Source organism: Mauremys mutica, chromosome 3, assembly GCF_020497125.1.
Source record: "Mauremys mutica isolate MM-2020 ecotype Southern chromosome 3, ASM2049712v1, whole genome shotgun sequence".
Lineage (NCBI taxonomy): Eukaryota > Metazoa > Chordata > Testudines > Geoemydidae > Mauremys > Mauremys mutica.
The window spans coordinates 93,856,651-93,880,375 of record NC_059074.1 but is presented as its reverse complement, the minus strand read 5'-3'; the positions used below and the strand labels follow the sequence as shown (position 1 = coordinate 93,880,375).

The 23,725-nt window shown below is 41.3% G+C and overlaps 1 protein-coding gene across 2 annotated transcripts in view; it reads right to left on the bottom strand.

Annotated features, from left to right (window-relative positions):
- The window catches only part of PKIB (cAMP-dependent protein kinase inhibitor beta), a 92,325-nt gene that overhangs the window by 42,212 nt on the left and 26,388 nt on the right, over window positions 1-23,725 (bottom strand). The window contains exon 1 of one of the 2 annotated variants that reach the window (XM_045011009.1): window positions 22,246-22,297. The exons of the other annotated variant lie outside the window; for it this stretch is intronic. The gene's annotated coding sequence lies outside the window, so the exon portion shown is untranslated. Of the gene's footprint in view, window positions 1-22,245; window positions 22,298-23,725 lie in introns of those variants that run through there. 2 annotated transcript variants of the gene reach the window in all.

Here is a 23,725-nt window from a genome sequence, read left to right as displayed (position 1 = left end):
CTGCAAGTTCATACACAAGTAAGTGCATTCTTGCAAATCCAAATTATAATCTTGACCAAGAAAAGTTAAATTGACTAGAACACAAAAGTTAAAATACAGTGGCCAGTTTAATTGTCCAAATCACAGTTGCTATGAGTAGCTTTTTAAATGCCATGAACTATATTTCAAGTGAACTGGTGGGTCCCCAGCTAGCAGATAGTTCTGTGCACATTCTGGGGATCTTCGTGATATTTTTTTTTCTTATCTTTAAAGATGAAAAAAACAAAACCTAAGTGAAAATTCACCAGAACAAACAAGAAACTCCCCAGCATCTTTCAGACCCACCCTTATTCAAAAAGTCATTCCTTGTCATCATTTTGTTCACAGCTCTAAGCCCCATGGCTCTGTTTCCTTCCTGGCTTCCCTTTTTCCCATCCTTCTGGCTCCCCTGTTGCAGGAAGTGTAATTAACTGCTGGACCAGATTACCAAGCGATGTGGTAAATTCTTCATCTCTTGAAGTCTTAAATATAGACTGGCTGACTTTTAAAAAGCAATTTTTAGTGCAACTGTGAATTATTGGCCTAGGTGCAGGAATGACTGAGTGAATTATGGCCTTGACTGGTAGTAGGTCCAACTATATCATAATGGTTCTGCTCGCCTGAAAAATCTGTGACTCTGATCCTGAATATGCTTACACACATGCTTAACATTACTGCTGTGAGTAGGAATAGTCATGTTAGTAAAGTGAAGCATATGCATAACCATTTGAAGCATCAGGGCCTTAAAAATATACTAAATGAGAAAAGGAAGCAAGTAGCTGTGGGAAAAGTAAATTAGATTTAAAATATTTTAATTTTAATAATCAGAGATTCTACCAGTAACAGGGATACAGAGTTCTTTCAACTATAATTTTTAACTTGACAATGTCCATATTATGTTTTATAGCTGTCTTCATAATAAAAAACATTTTTAAAGAAAGAGTCTCACCTTTGTTTATAAACGGATACCTTCATATTATGCATCTTGAGCCAGACTCTGATCTGTGGTACACCAGTGTAAACTAATGTGAATGGAGCTACACTGCTGTAAATCTGGAGTAACTAAAACCAAAATCTGCGCCCTTGAGATTAGAGTTTGGGGTGGATCCATCCTTAAAGGAAAATGGGGAGAAAAACACCCCAAACACCAGCCCATAACCTCAAATGTAGGACATTTCAGGATGCACAGGCGTAGTAACTGAGCCTGAAAGAGTAGAGGAAACAGGTTGTATAGAAGCCTGTTTGTGCACAGCTTATTATACTGTGCACAGGATTTTTGTTAAATGCAAGTATACTCTGTCATCCTATCTAAAAAGAGTAGTCACCATGGCAACCACTAAATCACCTGGCACTACACGCTTGACACCAATCTGGCTTGAAAACATCTCTTTAAAGGAACACACACGCACAGAGCATACTTCATATTTGTGTATATATTGCAGTGGATCCAGTATAAAATAGTTGTTTTATGTATTATAAAGAAAATGTTTCCTTATTGTGAAAATGGGAATTTTAAAATAAAATCATGTTCTTCACAAATCATTTCTGATTTCAGATCCTTTCCCCACTACCCATATTTTCTTCTTAACAATTAAAAATATGAAAAGTATTTGGGTGTAGAGGAAAAGAGTGATGGCTGCAGTGAAAAGCTGGCTTGTTGATGTATCATTTTTTTCTGTACTATAACTGCTGTGGGAGCACAGCTTCATTCTGTCTGCTGGAATGTGTACTTAGACATTTTAGGGATCAAATCTAAATATGGCTTCCATCCCAAGGTTCTTGAGCTCCTCCCAAGCACTGAAAAACTAAAAACAACATCTCACTTTCTTTATTCTTTCCCAGCTTGTTTAAGTATTCCCAGTATCAGCTTGTTTAAGTTGGTGTTTATTTGTGTGGGTAGAACATACTGAGGGAAAGTTAATTTAAAGAAATGAGGTTTGCATTTAGCTCTGAAAAGGAGTCTTGCCTTCAAGATGTGCCTTGTCCTGAGATGCAGTCCTCTGCTGCGCTACAGGCATCCGATCTGATACTGTGATTGGAACATTTTTCCAGTTTTCATGGCCCAGTTCATTCTTATAGCAGCCTTCAGTTCTTTTCCGGTTGCCCCTGTTACTTTCCTGTATCTTTGCCAAAAGCCTTGTCTCCCTTTTGTTCCTAGCAAGGACTGGTAACAAAGGTGAATGAAAACAATTCCCCACTCTGACCTACATATGGCTGATCTGGTTAGGTCAGGAACCAATCCATGCAACAAACCTTGATGCCAACTCTGCCCACATATCTACACCAGCGACACCATCACAGGACCTAACCAGATCAGCCACACCATCACCAGTTCATTCACCTGCACGTCCACCAATGTAATATACGCCATCATATGCCAGCAATGCCCCTCTGCTATGTACATCTGCCAAACTGGACAGTCTCTAAGGAAAAGGATAAATGGACACAAATCAGATATTAGGAATGGCAATATACAAAAACCTGTAGGAGAACACTTCAACCTCCCTGGCCACACAATAGCAGATCTTAAGGTGGCCATCCTACAGCAAAAAAACTTCAGGACCAGACTTCAAAGAGAAACTGCTGAGCTTCAGTTCATCTGCAAATTTGACACCATCAGCTCAGGATTAAACAAAGACTGTGAATGGCTTGCCAACTACAGAACCAGTTTCTCTTCCCTTGGTTTTCACACCTCTACTGCTAGAACAGGGCCTCATCCTCCCTGATTGAACTAACCTCATTATCTCTAGCTTGCTTCTTGCTTGCATATATATACACACCTGCCCCTGGAAATTTCCACTACTTGCATCCGACGAAAGCTCATGCTGTAAAACGTCTGTTAGTCTATAAGGTGCCACAGGATTCTTTGCTGCTTTTACAGATCCAGACTAACACGGCTACCCCTCTGATACTCAGATGAAATAGGCCATTTACCATGTTAGTGTTCCTTAATTATTGGAGGTGATTTCTGTGACCCTAAGAACACCTCTCTGACAACTGGCAAAGGATTTATTACACTGTGTCAGCATCTCCTAACAGGCCTGATAAACTCACTACTCCTAACACACCATTTTCATAGTATTTATCCATAAAGAATATGCTGCAGATATCTAATAAAAGCTTCTGTCATACTGATCTTCATAATCATTGTGAGATGTATGAAGCATTACTATGTAAAGAGTTTTAATATACACACACACACAGAGGAAATATGTTCCTAATAAGTCTGTAGTAAGGCAGAGCTGACACGCAGGTTTCTTTCCAGATAGAAGATAAGGTGTATCTCTCGGTCAAATGTGAGTTATGCATTGTAAGTCAGATCTACATAAGGAATAAACAGGGGGATGGAAAGACCCCACAGACTAAACCGCAGGGGGTTGTCCTGTCTCTGGGGAGCAAAGACAATGAATGTTGGGGGTATAAGTAGAAGGCACATAGGACACAATTTTATCCTTCACTGAGGTAGCAAAAAGAACAGCGCTTTTTGCATTCATGAAAGTTGGATCCTAGACATATTGGTTAGCAGCACTGGGAGCTTGCTTTAGGTGAGAAACTGCTTTAGACAAGGATTTTAGCCTGTTCAAGTTTAGACTCTGAAGTGTGCTATACCTTTTGTTATATATGTAATCATTTCTGTTTCCGAAGTGGGTATTCACCCACGAAAGCTCATGCTCCAATACGTCTCTTAGTCTATAAGGTGCCGCAGGACTCTTTGCTGCTTTTACAGATCCAGACTAACACGGCTACCCCTCTGATACATTTCTGTTTCCATTAGCCTTATTTGCTCTCTCTTAAAGCTTAGTCTTTGATAATAAACTTATGACTGTTTCATTATAATACATCTCCATCAGGTGATGTTATAGAGGACCCTATCCTGAGCTGTACCAATTAAACTGTTTGTATTCTGTTCCCTTGGGGACAGCAAACCTGGTAATTTCTGGGAGTGTTCAGTGACAGGGGCTGGATACTACAGGAGGATGCTTTCAGAGGGCATCAGGGGCAAGGGTGCATCTATCGTTACCTGCTAGGAAAAGGAAGGGCTGGCAGAGCCCTAGGAAGATAGCACCAGTCTGTTGGCCACCCAAACAGGAAGCTGACATTCAGTTAAGCACAAGCAAATCTGTCTCCCTCTAGAGGCAGGGAGGTAACAAAGTGACTCACAATCCTGGGCACCCTGAAAAAGTGTCAGAGTTACACACCAGGAAAATAACTGAACCTGCACCAGGTCATTCCATACAGTCATCCAGGATCACCTGGGTGCAAAGAGCCAAGCCCCAGTGCTAATAAGAGATTTGTCTGGCAATTTTTCTAGCATGATAAACAGTTACTGGAAACAGGACATGGACAAAGAAACACTTTAGAGAGAAACACTGGGACTAGATACTATAGCAGTACAATAGTCAAAACCCTTTAATACTACATGCAAAGAAGAGCAGATATCAAGATTTCTGCCATTCAGAAGGTGCTGTGACTGAGTATCCAGCGCCTACACAAGAACGAAATTAAAATGGGGAAGCTGCCGTGCTACCTTTGTACTGTATATTGCACATAAAATGTTAAGATAATATTGTAATATACCATCGCTTTGTGCAGAAACACTGCCATTGCTGGAAATCATGTTAAAGTGCAGGCCATGGAATACTTGTTTCGTTTAGGCAAAATGATATACTATAAAAGTAGGAAGGGAATGAGACAGTATTCTGGCATATATGCACTTCGCATACCCTATAAGTATGCCCAAGAGCTTTCAAAGCTGAGTAATGGCTTGTTTGGAAAAACTGGGCTCGAAACTGTAAAGTTTCATCCAGTAAGGATGCAAATTGCTGAACAACATCCCTTGGACTACTGAACTTTGTTGAATATTAACTATAGAACATGTGCTGTTTTGAAACTACAGAAAGGAGAGCTGATTGTGTGTGAACAGTTATGCTCTAAGGACAGAAAGTCTACCAGAAATCATTACATTTAGAGTGCTGAGTTCGTTTTGAATGCCCCCATAGTATTTTGCACAAATTAAATTTTGCACCAAAGCACCCAAAGGATTACCATGGATACAGATGTCCAAGGTTTCACTGAATGGAAATAAAAACATCTGTGCTATTTGTGCAACATGCAAATATGTCAGAGTATTACCACAATTTCCCTCTAGCATTACAGTAAATGTATATATACACTCTACAGGCCTGCTCTTAGGCATAAAGGTCCCATTAACTTTAATAGTGTGGGATCGGGTCCTGTTTGCTTAAGGAAGAGTTAAAAGTTAGCATTTAAAAGTGTTATTTATTTAAGACTATGAAAATTAGCTTCATTCAATTGTACTGTTTACAAATGTTCTGTGTATAGATACAGTTCTGTAGTAAATGATACATTGGTTTGGTAGCACATAAGACTCTAGATCAGTGGTCCCCACCACGGTGCCCGCCGGGGCATTTATGTGCACCCACCTAGTGCCCAGCAGGGGAGAGAAGCCCCAGCCCTGTGCCTGCTGGGGACCGGGAACTCCAGGGCTGCAGGCTGCGGGCACCGGTGTTCTTGGTGCCTGACAGGCGCGGGGCTGCAGACCGCGGGTGCTCGTGTTCTCGTTCCACAGCAGGCATGGGGCCGCGGCTTAACCCGGAGAAAAGCCGTGGCCCCGCGCCTGCTGGGGACAGAGTACTCCAGGGCTGCAGGCTGTGGGTGCCAGAGTTCTCTGTCCTCCCGGCTTCTCTCCGCACTACCCAGAACTGGCGCCAAAAAAAACCAAAAAACAAACAGAAAAAACAAAACAAAAAAAACTGCTCCGACTCTGCAGAATGGACAGAATGCCGCCCCGTAGCATGTGCTGCCCCAGGCACGTGCTTGCTCCACTGGTGCCTGGAGCTGGCCCTGTATGTGAGTAATTGTTGGCGCCCGCCACACTCTTCTGAAAACATGAATGTGTTACTGGCCACAAAAAGGTTGGGGACCACTGCTCTAGATAGAATGATACAACACAATATTCCTAGTATACTCAGAAGTTAAAGTAACAAATTATTAGGAGATTATTGGAAATTAATTCCTTGAATAGGAAATTGAATTTTAAAGTCTCCAAAGGCCTGATTCTGATACTTTTACTCAGTGAATAACACTTTACTCCATGAGAGGCCCCATTGCCTTCGATGGATATTAGAACCCAGCCTTTGGTAACATTTGTTATTGTGATCTTTGTATATTTCTTGCGAGTTTTAGGAGTTGGAGTAAAGGCTGAGAGGGAGGTGTAAATCAGGGGGGATGACCATGAGGGATGAAGGATAGTATGGCCTCCAGCTCTATACGAACAGCTAAGAGAGTAATAGAAATAAACAAGTCCTTCCTCAATGATTTGTTATGGGACAACAATATACTCAGTGTTGTGAAATGCACAAAAATAAAGATAGTCCCTGCCTGAAAGAGTTTACTGGTGAATGACTAATTAATTACACAGCCCAATGTAGTCTGGAAGATATTCTAAAGCAAACACAGAGGAGAAGGGAACGCAAACCAAACCAATGAATAGAAGTTCACATTATATCAGCAATGTCAGAATGAAGATCCATTTGTTTTTCATGTTAGTTCTTATATTTGGGGTCAATGTAAAAACAGTGAAGGTCAGAAATGTGATGAATGCATCTGTTTACCTTCCATGAAAGGTCATTATAAATTTTGCTGACAATAAGACTATGAACTCTTCACTTTATACAGCTGCTTTTGTAATTCCACCTTCACTGAACCTTGGTTAACACAGCAGTCTTGTAATGCATTGTAAGCTGCACAACAGTTTACTTTTAGATCATTGTCCATTGTTACTATCGAAATATACATGGCTGTCAAATACAAAAGTGTGGACAAGGACATATGTTCAGTTTGCATTTCTATGAACACACTTTATGGAAGCACTAAACTGCAACCTTATGTTATCTAGCAGCAACTGGCGAAGAGAAAATCACTGTAATAAATAGATGGCTAAAGATTTACTCACACAACAAAACTGGAAAAGAGCTTCTGAAACTATAGTAATTCCATTGAAGTCTATTCGGTTACACAGGTGTAAAACCAGCATGAGGACAGAGTTAGGCCTGGTCTGCCTAAGAGAATTAACAGAACAAAAAGCTGCCCTCTGGGCTCCTCTTCTGGATTCAAAAGGCAGCTCAGGATTTCATTTCCTGGGTTCTGTCTTAGTGTTAATGCTCAGATACACTTGATAGATTTTTCTGTCTCACAGAGAATGACAAAGCCAGTGATAAAGCCTGGATTCTCTGGCAGATTTATCTTTGAACTGTCACAGATGATGCAGAAGCTGCTTTGTTTTTTCTAGTTGAAAACAGCACACAGAAACAAAAAGAATTCTGCAAAGCATGAAGGAAGAGTGGGACAAACTCAATCCACTGCTACTGTAAAGTGGGGTAACTCAAATTCACGTGATTGATTAGGCTCAAAAATGAATTAAGACAAACAGAGTAATGCATTCCTAGAGCGGATCTACAGTACTCATTCATCTGGCAGAAGACCTAATGTCTGCTCATTCCCTGCCCATGCCTAACCAGTTCCCATCCACCTGCACAGGATGCAGAATAGCAGCCCCATGGAAGAGGCTGTCCTGCTGCTCACAAACGCAGGTAGCCTGGGCAAGGGACTAAGGAGATGCTTTACACATAAGGCACCTCACAAGTGAGCTCTGTGTTATAGTCAGCAAACACAAACTACAGGTCAGCTTGCATCCGTACTATGGGCCAGACTGTGATGCCCTTACTCATGTCAAGTAGCACTGTACTCCATAAAAATGCCATTGAAATCAATGGGACTACTGGTGAGTAAAGCTCTACTCCTGATGAGTCTAAATTTGGACCTATGAATTGCATTTTCTTTCTCCAGTCTTCCTTTAAATTCCAGCTATCCAGAGCCCAACCTCTCTGTGGCCCAGGAGGGTCAGTGGCTACTTACTTCAGAAGGAGAACTGAATATTGCATAAATTTACTCTGTAGGTTTCTGTTAGATGTTGTCCCTAAAAGCTGTTATGTGTAGCCATTAAAGATCCCATGACCATTTTCATAAGATGTTTAAGTTGGTCTCCTTGGTGAAAATTTTATCTTTCTACCCCACTCGCACAGCTCTCCAATGTGATGTGCCCTTGGTGGCTGCCTTCCCCCTCAGTGTATTGTGCACATTTAGTTTGTGAAGATTTGAAGATAAAAGATGCTGTATAAATGTAAATTATTACAGAAAGAAAGTTGCTTCAACATGCAGTAAGGACCTAATTCAGCTCCCACTAAAATCAATGGGAACCCTTCCATTGACTTCAGTAGGCGCTGGATAGGGCCTTAAGAGAAAGAGATTTGTGGCAATGGACTCCCAGCAGTGAAGAATTCTGCCTACAATCAGGCATGTCTGACCTTTCAGATGAAGCATCACCCTTTAATCCTCCCTCCTATGGACTATTCTAAATATGAAGGATATTGGAAAGCCTGCTTTTCTGTATTGTTAACTCACTGTGAGGCTCTTATCTGCCAAGTAGGTGGAATTTACCAATTTGCACGCTTTTGCCATTTCCAGAACTGTACAAAGATATGTGCTGTACATGAAACCAGATAAAGCTTCGTTTTATTTCTGAACCCATGTCATGCAAAAAAAAAAACCCACTACAACTTTTATCATGTGCATTATCTTCAGAGCAATAAACAGAAAAATTATATTTCCTATTTAGAGTAATGCTTTCATTGAGTTAATGTCAAGTTCTGATTGGTAGGTCAGGCTTATGCATAGACCAGTTAAATAAAACTTGCAGGTCCCTGACAGGTGCAGTTCTTTCGTTACCCAATAATTTTACAGGCAAGATAGTCTCTTCTTTTCAGTGAGGCATGCTAGGAATTGCCTTGTGCTTTTATATATAGAAATTGTCCCACGTATGAGAAGATTTTGCCAAACAAACAGAGAGAAGAAATCAATTTTTCTCTTTTAAATCCCTACTACTGGCACCTCATACTCAAGTAAATTATAGAACACATTTAAAAAACTTGGAAGTCTAGAATTAGCCACCTGAGCAAAGATTTTCAGAAATGACTAGTAATTTTGGGCATCTCCATTTTTAGGTGCTCAGCTGGAGACTGATTAAAGGGGCATGGTTTTTGGAAAGTATTGATCACCCAGCTTCTGAAACAATCAGGCTGAATGAAGGAGTTTCAAATAAGAGCGCCTTAAAAATCTTGGCCCTAAGTCCCTGTTTAGTTAATCATGGAGGGGACTGAGAGCTTTGAATGATCAGCATCTCTAAAAATCAGAACACTTAACTACGTGCCTAATATTAAGTATCCAGACTTGAACGTTTGGCCAATGCCTTTTATTTCTTCTGATTGTCAGATGTATAGTTCTTTGCTAGAGTAGAGAGGTCATGCTTCGACTGTCCTGTTTTGAGTTTCTCAGGACCAAAACTCACAGAAAATAGGAGGAGTCTTTCCACTGATTTCAATGGCCTTTGGATCAAACTCTTAATATCTACTAACATGAGCGTGAAAAAGATCAAAACACCTACAATTCTTTTATCTGTTAACCAAAATCCTTTGTGTGTATAAATCAAAGTGATTGTGTATCTATAAAATCTAATGCTCTGTATCTAACAGACTATTGTGCTTTGTTTTAAATTGAGCTAGTATATAATCTTTCTAACTCCCTTAATCTAGTCCACATGCCCAAGGAGGAACTTTTGGCAACTAATTCTGGATGTCTTACTACAGAAGTGTGTTATAATAAACAAGAGTGGGTCATTGATAAGGTGTGCATATGGTCTAATTATGTTCTGTGATTGATAAGAGCTATTTGTTATTACAGATGTTTTCTGTGATTTATAAAATAATGACCCATGGAAAGATGTTTTTAACTTGTTAGGAACTGTTTGTCACCACAGCTGTTAATAATAATAATAGGATTAGAAATCCTTTTATCTTGTCAATCATGTAAACTGAGATATCGAAATAAATTCCATACATAATGAGGTAAATTAAGATATTGAAAACAGAATACATGGTGGGATCAACAGTGAGAAAGTAAATTTTCCTTCCATCCAAAGGAATTTCTTTGTCTCACACCCTGTAAAAGGAAAGTTTTGGGGAGTTGGCAGCTTGTTCACTCCCCCTCTCTTTTCCCCAGGTACAGATGAGGTGAACAAGTTGCTCTCTCTTCACCATTCCAAGAAGGCGGGAACGTATACTCTCTGTATTCTGTACAGTGCTGTATAAATCTTTGACTAATAATTCTGATTAAAAATTCCAGTTGAGCTGATTATTTGACATCTCATTGTTTATTACTGGCATTAAATTCAATGCACAACACCTCTTAGACTCTTACAGTACCCACATATATACCCTTTGAGAGTGACTCAGCCACTACTCCCTCCAGCTTGCCCTCACAAACCAGTACATCCTAGCTCACACCAAACAATATTTCAGCAGTGAGGAGCATATTAGTGATTCTCTTGCCTTTACTCCAGGTGTTCTTGTATTCTCCTTTGCCAGGACTTCTGTCAGAAACGAACACTCTGCAAATCCCTACACCTGCACAGACACAATCTTTGCATTTGTGATCTACCACACTAAGCATTTCCAATCCCCCCAGAGTCAATAAATAATAAATCACTGCTGCTCCCAATGCAGAAGGTGCTAGGTTGTGGCTGTCGGATGCTAATCACTAACCATGTATGGATGTCTATGACAAACCCATCCTGGGACTTAAATACTAGATGAAAAACAAACTGATGTCCTTGCTGTGTTAATTCAGAGCAATCTGAGCTACCTCCATGTACCAGAAAAAAACTCCAATATGCATCAACAACTGTTGACTACAGCTCCAAGCCTTTGCTTTGTAGATGCCTCATTGTGTCAAGAGTAACACACCGTGTCCTGAGTGTGTATGTGGGGGTGGCGGGGGATGTTCAAGTTTGGATTCTGTTCTCCCAGGGCGGGGCAGACTGTGAAGGAAGAATACTGGCCTCCTAAGAGAGGGAGCCCCAGAAGCTGTGTGCCCTACTTCCACAACATGCCCAGCTCCTACTGGAGCTACCCACATAACAAGACAATAAGATCCTATGTGGCCAGCAGAAGTCAAACCAGTCTGGGGTGGGGAAAAGGGACATTTTAATGGAAAGATAGAGAGCTATTGGCTAATCACCCTCCCACAATAAAATGCCACAGTTTTCAAATGATAGTAGAATAGGCCCTTGCTAATTGTTCAGTTCCAGGCCAAAAGGCAGCATTAGAGCATGAAATGGCATTACAATCATTGAAAAAGGCTCAGTCAGGAGGAGGAATGAAGAATGTCACGTTCCTGTTGGAATCATGTGAGCCCAGTACTCATTACAATGAGCCCGGCTTATCTAGGGTGAGCAGACAGCACATGTGAAAAATCGGGATGGAGGTGGAGGGTAATAGGAGCCTATATAAGAAAAAGACCCCAAAATCGGGACTGTCCCTATAAAATCGGGACATCTGGTCACCGTAGGCTTATCTGGTGAAATGAAAGTTTCACTACATGGTAACCAGCCAGAGAAGCAGCGCTGCAGAGTCATTAAAAGCCTTGTGACTTGCTGGCAATAGCAGCAGCTCTGTAACATTGAAGGGTGCTCTTCCAAAGCACAGCAATGCTAGCGATCGATTTGTAAGCTGTCTGTGTGTAGAGCAAGGTTATACGGAGGAAGCTTAGACGTGGCAACCACCACTGTAAAGAAACACCACTCAGTCTCCTACCTCTGTAGTCATTACTGATATTGGACAGTCAGGAGATAATCACTTATGCCATATACTGGCCATAAATAAAGCAATCAGTCTATATGCCAGAGCTGAAGTCAGCAGTTTCAGTATCCATCTTCCCTTTCAAAAGAATGAATAGAAGAAAGAGGACATGAAAAGCATAACACTCCATTATTGTGCACCCATGCATGCAGCTGTTCAGTGCTTATAAGAGTTCAGTCTAAACAGACTGCTGACATGTGTTACTGCCTGTCATTCTGGCAGTGCCTGCCAAAGGCTTTGTTCCTTCAGTGTGTCAACCCTGAACAGCTGGTACCAAGGTGCCTGGCCCCTGAGCAGGTGCACAAAGGAGGGGTGGGATCAGAAGCAATGAGTCCTTCACCCCCTTGTGCTCCCGACACAGAGGCCAGACACAAATGCAGTCCCAGTGCTCTCTCCTGAGCATCAGGGCTGCTCCTTGGTAGGCTCCCCTGAGGTGCCAGCAGCTTACAGGGGAACAGAATGGACAACAGAGGAGTCAGGGACTTGGCCCTAACTGCGCTGCACCAGTCATCTGAGTTGCACCCACTGAAACAATGTAAACAGCGGGCAAGCTACCCATTTGCTCTGAGGCGCTCTGGAAGGTATTGTGCTTCCCTGAGGAATAATCTATCCTGGTACTCGCATGGGGGAAATGCAACTCTGCACCATCCCCTCTTCAGGAAGGCCCAAGATTTGCACTTCCATACAACCAAAGATTGGCTCCAACTATATGACTCAGATGTGTAATTGGTATCAATACATGAGTGGCAGGACAGGATATGACCTTAGTAATAAGCCTTAAGAAACCTTTTTGTAATTGCAGTCCCATAGCCCATGCACTTCCAGCAACATTACCAATTTTGCTGCCAGTTTCCATGCTTGAGAGACTTTTGAGATTCCCCCTACCCATTTTTCAGATCTTTCCTGTTACCTCAGAATCTCTCCTCAAGCACCTCTGCACAAAAGCCTACTGCATTATTAGCGAAAGTAATTCACTCCAACCATTCAGATTCTCTCAACCCCAGTCACAACACATTTTGCTACATTCCTTTTAATCTAATGGATTTTGACTGATGACATGTCATCCTGCATAATCCTCTAGAGAGATCAAACTTCAAACCAAACAATCAAAGGAATCCTCACAACATCTCAAAGCAGAAAATACGTCATGTTTATGCTAACTAAAACAGATGGCTGTCTATGTACTCAATCATTTGTGAAGACGAACCTAAGGAATCCTAACCAATATTTTCTTCTTTCCCTTTCAGTGAGATATGTACTGAATCCATCTGAGAGGAGATTATTGGTTTACAACGCTTTTAACAGTGCGTAAGTGACTATAATTCCCATGAAATGCAGTGGATGTACATTATTGGAGAAAAGCCCCCTCCGATAACAACAGCATGGGAATAGCATAGGAAACAATGGTGGAAGCATCCATTACATTATTGAGCTAATGTGCATTCCTACTCTGCACTTAACAGAGCATGTGCACAGGATATGATCTAAACATACGTCCTATTATTTGTTCATTATAATGCATTCACTTCAATGGAAGCAGATGGGATACAACAGACAGTGTTTGAAAGAAAAACAAATCATCTAGGGAAATTCTTTCTTCTGTCTTTATTAGGATGACTCAGATTCTGTCTTTTTAATATGTCCTACCCACCAGTCCAGTTCAGTTATACAAGAGATCAGACTGGATGATCACAATGGTCCCTTCTGGTCTTGCAATACATGAAATCTATGAAATAGCTGTATGTATGCACATATGTACAATATAACCAACTACATTGTTGGTGTAAATTGAAACAATATACAACTGCATCAATAATTTAAAAAGCTTCCACACCAAGGGTTAAATCCTCCCATAAGACCCTTGGTACAGACATCAGAAAAAGAAAAAGAAAAAGAACCAACTGGCTTATCCTGGTTACAGTACATAAATGTCAATCATCTGGGCATTCTCATGTTTCAAACAGGGATTTGTTCAAGCTGCATATCAGGCATGCATTCAGGCAAACAATCCACAAAGGTGGAGCATGACTTGGTCAGAAAGAAGGGGGTTTATTTATTATTTTTAATGTCATCCTGATGCACTCAATTTAGATTCTAGTGTCCCAAAGCTGCCCGAAATAAAGACCAGACAAATACCTTCTGTAGGATAACGGATGTGCAGCAGCCTCCTCAAATGCACATCGTAATTAGAATGCTTTACTGTAGCTTTATTCACCAGAGCTGGCAGGAAATGAGAATATTTTCCCCATCAAAAAATGCCATTTTATCAAAATCGAAATATTTCATGGAACAGAATTGTTATTTTCCAGCCAGCCATAGTATTCACCATTACTTGGTGGTGAGAAAGTTCATTATTACTGAAACTGGGATTTTCAAATGACTTGGCATTGGCCTAGCTCTGCTCTCATTGAATTCAATGGGAGTGTTACCACTGACTTCAAATGGGAACAGAATTAGGCCAATGCTGAGCGCTCTTGAAAATCCCAACCCTACCTACTTACTATACAGGACTGGAAGATAAAATTATAGAGCAGAGCACCTATGGACTTCTATATACATATTGTCACAACCCTTGCCATAGAAGGTGTGATAAGGGGAAGGAGCACGGCTGGAACACTTCTGTGCTCCTGTGAATCCCCCACTGCCAAATGGTCCCCTAGGTAGCTGATGCAGCTGGGCATAATTTAGAGGAATGCTGAGGCTACTCTAAATCATGCCAGGGACCAAACTGAAAATGATGGTGGACAATCAGCTAAACATGAGCTTCCAGTGTGATGCTGTGGCCAAAAGGGCTAATGTGATAGAGAATAAGACTGAGAATATATTATTGCCCTTATATAAACCCATGGTACGCCCACATCTCGAATACTGTGTACAGATGTGGTCTCCTCACCTCAAAAAAGATATTCTAGCACTAGAAAAGGTTCAGAAAAGAGCAACTAAAATGATTAGGGGTTTAGAAAGGGTCCCATATGAGGAAAGATTAAAGAGGCTAGGATGCTTCAGTTTGGAAAAGAGAAGACTAAGGGGGGACATGATAGAGGTATATAAAATCATGAGTGATGTTGAGAAAGTGGATAAGGAAAAGTTATTTACTTATTCCCATAATACAAGAACTAGGGGTCACCAAATGAAATTAATAGGCAGCAGGTTTAAAACAAATAAAAGGAAGTTCTTCTTCACGCAGCGCACAGTCAACTTGTGGAACTCCTTACCTGAGGAGGTTGTGAAGGCTAGGACTATAACAATGTTTAAAAGGGGACTGGATAAATTCATGGTGGCTAAGTCCATAAATGGCTATTAGCCAGGATGGGTAAGAATGGTGTCCCTAGCCTCTGTTCGTCAGAGGATGGAGATGGATGGCAGGAGAGAGATCATTTGATCATTGCCTGTTAGGTTCACTCCCTCAGGGGCACCTGGCATTGGCCACTGTCGGTAGATAGATACTGGGCTAGATGGACCTTTGGTCTGACCCGGTACGGCCTTTCTTATGTTCTTATGTTCTTATGTGATCCTGATGCATAAACAGGAGAATTTTGAGTAGGAGAACAGAGGTTATTTTACCTCTCTTTTGTGACCACTGCTGGAATACTGTGTCCAGTTCTGATGCCCAGAGAGAGTTCAAAGAAGAGTCACAAGAATGATTAAATGATTAGAAAACACACATTGTAGTTATAAAGTCAAGGAGTTCAATCTATTTAGCTTAACAGAAAGACAGTTGAGAGGTGAATTGATTACAGTCTATAAGCACCTAAATATTGACCAAATATTTAGCAATGGGCTCTTCATTCTAGCAGAAAGAGGTATAACATGATCCAGTGGCTGGAAGTTGGAACTAGGCAAATTAGGACTGAAAATAAGGAATACATTTTGACTAGTGAGAGTAATTGACCATTGGACCAATTTACCAAGGATCAATTGGATTCTCCATCACTGACAATGTTTGAATCAAAATTGGATTTTTTTCCTAAAAGATCTACTCTAGGAATTTTTGGGGGGGAAATTCTATGGTCTGTGCTATCCAGGGGGTCAGACTAGATTAGTGGTCCCCAACCTTTTCATCTGGCGGGCGCTAGATGAAGGACCGTGATGGCGGTGGAGCATCCACCGAAATGCCGCCGAATTTCTGCAGCGTTTCAGCGGTGACGCCTCTTGATGACGTTGCTTGTCAGTGGCAAGTGGTGTCATTGAGAGGCGTCACTGCCGAATTTCTGCGGCGTTTCGGCGGTGATGCCTCTCGATTACGTCACTTGTCGGTGGCAAGTGGCGTCATCAAGAGGCGTCACCGTGGAATTTCTGCGGTGTTTCCATGGTGACCCCTTTTGATGATGCCACTTGCCGCTGACAAGCGACATCATCATCGAGAGGCGTCGCCGCAGAAACACCGCAGAAATTCAGCAGCATTTTAGCGGATGCTTCACTGCCAGCCAGGACGTGGGCGCAGTTAGATGCCCCCGCGGGCGCCATGGCACCCGCGGGCACCGCGTTGGGACCCCTGAACTAGATGATCACAGTGGTTCCTTCTGGCCTTGGAATCAATGAAACTGGCCTCCAGCCAAGCGCAGGTTCAGAAGGGTGTAAAGATGGCACATAGCACCTTTGCCCACCATTGGCCCTTGAGTCCTGTGCCAAGCATAGCTCAGCCAGACTTGAGGATTGGGCCAATATGAGTGCAAGTCTCTCTTGAACCAAGAAGCTGTTCCTGCAAAAAAACACTAACAGCTGTATGAAAAGTTGCTTTTCCTTTACAATGGCTTCTCTGCTTTTTCTGCTCTCCTAAGAAGTGCCTAAAAATCTCACACAGATGAGTGCCACACAAGACAACACCAAGAACGTTGCACAGAGGTCAGGAAGATGAGGCAGCATGTGGGATGGTCTGTACTTTTCCAGAATATGAAGGGGGGGTTCCTTTTAGCATCTGATGTAAGCCAGATAAACCTTCAGCACCATGAGTGGTAACATAGCCGTGCAAGTTCCCATTGAAGTAAATGAGATTTGTACAACTGACTTCTTGTCTAGGGCACTGAGTATTTCCCCACTCATCATCATTTCTTGTTCATTCTGGCATTATCAAAAATTCTCAGCTATGTGGAAAAATATCTGAGGACTAGGCATGAGTTCTGCCTACTAAAACATAAGGGCTTCACCACCAGGACTCCAAGAGACCAGATTGTTGGGCTTAACATTCAGGCCCTGAGCCCCTTTTACTACAAGGATTCACTCAGCATCAGAGTTTCATCTGGTCACAAGTCATTCTCTGATTTTATGCCTATAAACATTTAAAGGCAAATATTTGTTCCTACAAAATTGTGTGTTCATCTGCATTGGCAGATGCAAATCAGGTACCTGTGTGTCAAGACATCCGAGGTTCATAAAAAATGCCACTTTGAATGTAAAAAGGGAGCAATTTGGTGGTGCATTTTTGCACACACACAGATCACAAAAATTGTCAAGGATGATAAAGACAGGGGAAACAGTCAAATGATAATCAGCTTCCTGTATTGGTAAAAGGCATCAAGAAGATTATCACTGATATTATAAACACAACTACAAAAGAAAGCAAAGAAGTAGAATATACTGGTAGAGCCTTCCTGAGATTTCATACACCAAGAGAAGATGCGGAACCTGCAGATCTGAAACTTGAAACTTTTTCAAGAATTATGATTTTCCATTGGCACAACTGAATTCAGGGCACATCACTCACTCGCTCTTTAAAGGACAAATTCTGCTTCCGTTCAAGAATCTTTCTTTGCTATTCTGCATTTTGAGGTTGTCACACAGTTGAAAGCCCAGTGTCTTATATTTGTTTCTTGGCAGGCTGGGAACTATGCTGGGAACAGTAGATGGTTTGAAATCTACTGGTTAGCATATGCATGTATCACTGCTACTGTTTGTGAAGAAGGCCTATTTTGCTTCTTGAGATTGAAAATGATATCTTTGGCCTCTGTGTTCTTCTGCATAAAAAAGCTTGAAAGCAAACAGTTCTGCATTCTCTTCCCTTTTATGTAGCACCACTGGAGATGCATAAAAGAGAGAGTAAAAAAAGCAGAATCGTGGAAAAACAAACTAAGGATCCATAAGAAAACCTGTCCCAACTTCACAGATCCCTGGCCAGATGAATGGCAGAAGAATTCCATTTCCCCCCACCGTACACATTCTCCTTCCATTTACATTTTAAGAATGACATTTATTTTTAGGCCTGACTTGACATAAGTATTTGGACATGGTTGAGGCCTCATTTCTTGGGAGACAGAATTAGGGGAGCTAAATGGATCTGCAGACAGGATACAGAATGTCTGTGCTAACTAAGATAAAGGGGAACTCCCAGGGAACCATTTACAATGGATAAGATAACAACAGATAAGATCAACCTGAAACATAAGATGCGGTAAAGAGTAAATCGTGCATGGACAGGTTGTGCTGTACAATGACCAAGCCAACCCCAAAACTGTATAGTAAATCCAATTTCTGAGGCACTGTATAGTAAATCCAATGTAATGTGTAAATGTATATAAAGGAAGAGGTTTGCTGTGCAATTTTGGGTGTATGGTATGCCCTATATCCTATGCTTGAATCTGATCAACTCAGCGTAGCTTTGCTGTATGCCAGATAAAGGAACCTGAGTGACAAGACTGGAGTCGAACTGAGTTCTTGGGGAACCAAGTGCAAGAGGAACCCCCAACATCATTTATTCTTACAGAAAAGCTGTAAGAATTTCTGACTAACTATAGTCCAAGTAAAAACTGGCCTATGCACCCCCACAGGGGAGTAAGGGGAAGAAAGATCTTCCTCATCCAACAACCTGAGCCTTGGGCCCAGTGCATAGGAGTAAGCATGCTTAAGAGCTACTCCCCTTCCAGAGCAGTGGACAGGGGATGCGTGGGGCCTCAAATCCACCCTGCAGCCCTCAATATGGCAGCCAGTCAGCACCATTAAGCCCACACAAGTTTCCTATAATTTGCTGCTGGTACGTGCCAATGGCAATGATTACACCTCATTTCTGCCTCCCCCTGTCCCCTGGGACAAGAAAGGGAATTGCGAGTCCATGTACAATGTCTGCTGGGGCTACCTTTGGGTGACTGAGCTCACGCAGCTCCCTTTCAGGCTTTTAGCCCTAAAGGCCTGATTTTGCCATCCTTACTGACTATGATTACTACCTCATTCTGCAAGTAATTCAATTCAAATAATTAGGACAATGCACAGCGTAAGATACTACTCAATGTGAGCAAAGTTAGCATGATAAGGTTCTAAAATAATTACACTGAATTGATTACAGCCTTAGTTACTGAATTGCCCTGGAACAAAATGGTCTCCTAGGGAACTAACAGGAATATTAAATCTGAAATTACATTACGAGAAAGAAATATTCATACAGAGAATTGAACACAAGCTGGTCCATCACAGCTATAAAGGAAAGTATGTTGATGGTGGGGAAGGGTGTTGTGCAAGTGAAAGGTGAATTGGATAATTAGAGATTAGTGTTTGGAGAACTATTAGATGTTCCATACAAATAAAAACCAGATACTCCAAACAGGAGACAAATATCATTTATGTTGATGCAGAGCTCACATACTACAGCAAAGATGAACAAGCGAAGATTTGTCAGAGCCCATTCAAGATCAGTGAAGGCTGGTTGGGTAGCATTTCACAGAATCCAGCCCCCCAAAATTTAAAAAGCATCTCAAAAAGCCAATTTGATAAATTCCTCTCAGCCTTTCCATCCGAGGGATAATGAAAACAAGAGGGATAACTGACTGAGAATTAACAAGTAGCCTGCTGCCATGTTAAAAATTTCTTTTAATTGAATTAGTCTTTACTATTAAGTTACATACTGATTCCAATACATCTCAATAGCTATTGTTGGCTTGGGGCTGGGACAAGAGACAAATCCATGAGACCTTGGATCCGCTAACATGAAAAGCTAGTGGAGGGGAATAGGGCGGGAAAGATGACAATAACTAAGTCACATTTCTTGTGAGTTTCTAATGTTCAATTTACAGTTTCCTTCTCCATTTGTTTGCGTTTGTGCCGAATACTCACAGTTTTTGTTCAATATCCTGGAATCTCCTGCGATTGTTTGTTGAACTTACATAATAATTAGACACCCATGTACCAGGATGAAGAGAATGGTATAAATAAATGTCAACACAGAGAGAGGAAGAACTGAGAAGCCAGATATGTTTAAATGATACATGACACCTTCCCTTGCCCTAACAGATCCTTCATTTTATCTTCTGCTCACCAATAAATTCTCCTCTAAAATCTCCCTCAGAGAGACGTGATAGAGGCTCTTCACACTAAATCCAAGCTATGGCATCTCTGCTCTGGCATTAAAATCCTTGGAGACTCAGCAGCCTGGCTATGAGTAATGTATTCTAATTGAATATACCTATGAACAGAGGAGACCTTTACCACTTTTATGTTACTAAGAACAGTTTGAATAAGTTCTTGAAATCTTTGACTGTATTTGTCCTCTGCCTTGCAGACAAACGTGGCATTCTGATAGTTCCCAACAGGTTGCATTGGAGCCGTTCCCACAGCTCTTGAAACAAGTGATTACAATTATGAACAATTAGTATCCCAAGGTACATTCATTTTGGTACCCAAAGTTCTCATAGTTAGACTGGAAAAATATCTGCAAGGGATTATTAGATCTATTCTTCACATTTTGGTTATGAAAAAGACCTTGACTGTTGCACACATTAAAATATAGACATTTCCCATTAGGCCTTTTCAAAGTGATATTATCTGTTTCATTTCCTAATAGCAACAAAGTTTGACATCGGTTTTCAAGCACAAGCATATTAAAATGGATAGTTTTAAAAAGAAACACAATATTGAAATCTTTTTCAAAGCCTAGGGCATGAGCACAAACCACCCCTTCTCTCATTCTTTTTATGACTGCTACTCAATAAGTAAGGAATATTTTATACTTCTGGAGAACCTTGCATCTGAGACTCTCGAAGCACGTTACTAGCAATAACCCTCGCTTGTATGAATAATTATAACTATTCCACAGACTGATAAACTGAGGCAGATAGATCAAGGTCACAGAGCAAGTTAGAAGTGGAGCCAAGAACAGAAACTGTGGGCTTGATCCCACAAGGTGCTGAGCACTCTAGCCCAATCCATCAGAAGACTTATGCACATGCTTAACTGTAAGCACATTACTTCACGTTTTGCTTTAAGCATGTGCTTTAGAGTTTAGTTGGATCCAGCTACAGTGCTCAGCACCTAGCAGGATTAAGCTCCGAGTCGCAATTCCCGGTTCTCTAATGGTAAGATAACTCTCCTGTACTTTGCATATTGTATACATTTTGCATCAACAGTTCCCTAACTGTGGTCTAAAGAGCCCTTGCTGGTGGTCTGTGAAGGGTTAGCTAGTCATATGGCACGGGCCCCTGCCCCTTGTTTCCAGCTGCTTCTCCGAGGTGTGTCTGATATGTAGGAGGAAGAGAACAAACAGGAGCCAGCCTAACGGACTGGAGCCACCAGCATGACTGAAACTGGTAGTCACTATCAGGAGAGGAATGTACAGAACAACAGAGTGAGGGAACTCAGTAGCAGGAAGGAAGAGAAGAAGCAATAGCGGAGGAAGAGGACAGTGAGGCAAAGGGGAGTGGAGAAGTGTGAAGAACAGAACAGATGGAAGTAGGAAAATTAAGAACAATTTAGTGATTAACTGTTTTCAAAAGGCACCAAAGATTTATTTATTCAGGATCATTAAAATACATAAATTCTTTCCCATGTAAGCACCTGTGGTAGTTGCCACCTGGAAGTTGCATGATCATGAATGGGAGAGGAACTTGGCAGCAGCATCACAGTGAGGATGGTCCTTGGGGCAATCTCTGTAAGAAGATGTGGTCCACACTACGAATTGGTTGAGAACCCCCAATGCTACACTATTTACCGTGATGATTTAAAAATTACTATAAATAAAGCTCTCCGTAATGCTCAGGGCCAGATTTTACTCTGGCAAATGGACATGCTGACAGTCCTCAGATAGGACTAACCTGGTCTTTACTACAGTGACCTCCTGTTACATCAGCTCTTCAATGTGTCCATTATCATTTACGATCAAAGCTAAGTCCATGTTAACCTGACCTTTTGCTTCAGTTCTCCACCTTGTATAATGAACCCTGCTGTCAAAAGCATTGCCCATAACCCCATGGGTTGATGGCACAAAACAAGTGTTCAAGCCTTTTTTGGCTTCTGCAAACCTTGTTGGCTGAACAAGTTGTTCACTCGTCAAGTCAATGATGTGCTCCATTAAGATGTACTCTGCCCACTTACTGATTGCTTTCTTAGTATACTGTAACCTACAGGGGAAAAAACACTGTTCAAATGAAAATGCCACAGCCTGAAAAGCACAGTCAGTTTTTTTAGAAAAAATAACTTCTAATTTAGTTAGCAATTGCAGCACAATCTGAAAAACAATTTTAGTCATTTTTACCTCCTCCCTCTGTTTCTTGTTTTTCTGATTTGTAGAAAGGGGATCGGTTTCCTCCAGAAAGCTGTGGCAATAGATATAGTGGTATTTTGTTCAGATACTTTGTTAGCAGTGTAAATATTTAAATTGGATTCCCAGTGACTGCATACTAAACGCTCACCGCAGTTAAACTTTGTTTTTTCGAGACGAGTATCATTTTAGTTGTCATATTTTTGTGGCAAACATTATAAACTAACAACACAGTGTAGCACTTCTGTGTGGAACTACAGATCTAAAGCAGTTATCGGAAATGAGTTTTCCTGCTGAATGACAATCTTCTGCTGACACATAATTAAAAAAATCAGTACATAACCCTATAACATTTCATCTGCAGCTTCCATTTGCAAGCAGTTATGGTGCTCAAATTTATCTTGGCTGAGCTGAGGCTCCTGTGCTTTTCCATGAGCACTGACTTGCAGAAGAGAATATACAAAGATGTGTTCCTCATGTACATAAAGCAGGGAGTGCAATCACCGGAATGCTGCTCATTCAAAGCTACAGCTGTGTGAATAACTGATTTTTCAGTTTGCTGGCAGTTATGAAAAATACAAAAAAATGTTTCAGGTTAACCCAAAACAAACTATTTTTTTTATTCTTCTGTTTGCTGAAAATTTCAAAATATTGTTTTGAGTCAAACAAAATGTTTGTTCAATCCAGAATGAGGCTGTAATGATGCTGCCTCTGGCGGGACACAACTGAGAGTCCCAATTCAGGACAAATAGCTTAGAGCAGGGCAGTTACAGCCCAAGGCTGGGGTTTCTCCACCTTTAAGGTACACCAAACCAGCCAGACAGAGAGGACTTTGGTTTTAGCCCACTGGCTAACCATAATCCATACAAGCAGTTCCCTTAGACACTCCAGTTCCCCAGTATCACCACCAGTGTCACTCGCTTTGGGGATGAATGGTTATGAAAACCAATCCCCCAGTAAAAGAAAAAAGGTTCTCCTGATCCCAAAAGACCAAGACCAAGACCCAGGTCAACATACAAGTTCGATCTTACCCACAAACCATGCTGTTGCCAATCCTTTAGAATCTAAAATCTAAAGGTTTATTCATAAACAGAAAGAAATATAAATGAGAGCTAAAATTGGTTAAATGGAATAAATTACATTCAGTAATGGCAAAGTTCTTGGTTCAGGCTTGTAGCAGTGATGGAATAAACTGCTGGCAGAAATCAAGTCTCTGAAGTACATCCCCAGCTGGGATGAGTCATTCAGTCCTTAGTTCAGAGCTTCAGTTTGTAGCAAGATTCCTACAGAGGTCAGAAGCAGGACTGATGACAAGATGGAGGGGTTTTCAGGGCCTTTTATATTCTCTGCCCATGGAAGGATCCCTCATTGTTCTTACTGTGAAAAATCACAGCAGCAAGATGGAGCGTGGAGTCACATGGGCAAGTCTGCATGCATGACTCAGTTTGCAGGCCGACTGCCATTGTTTACGTTA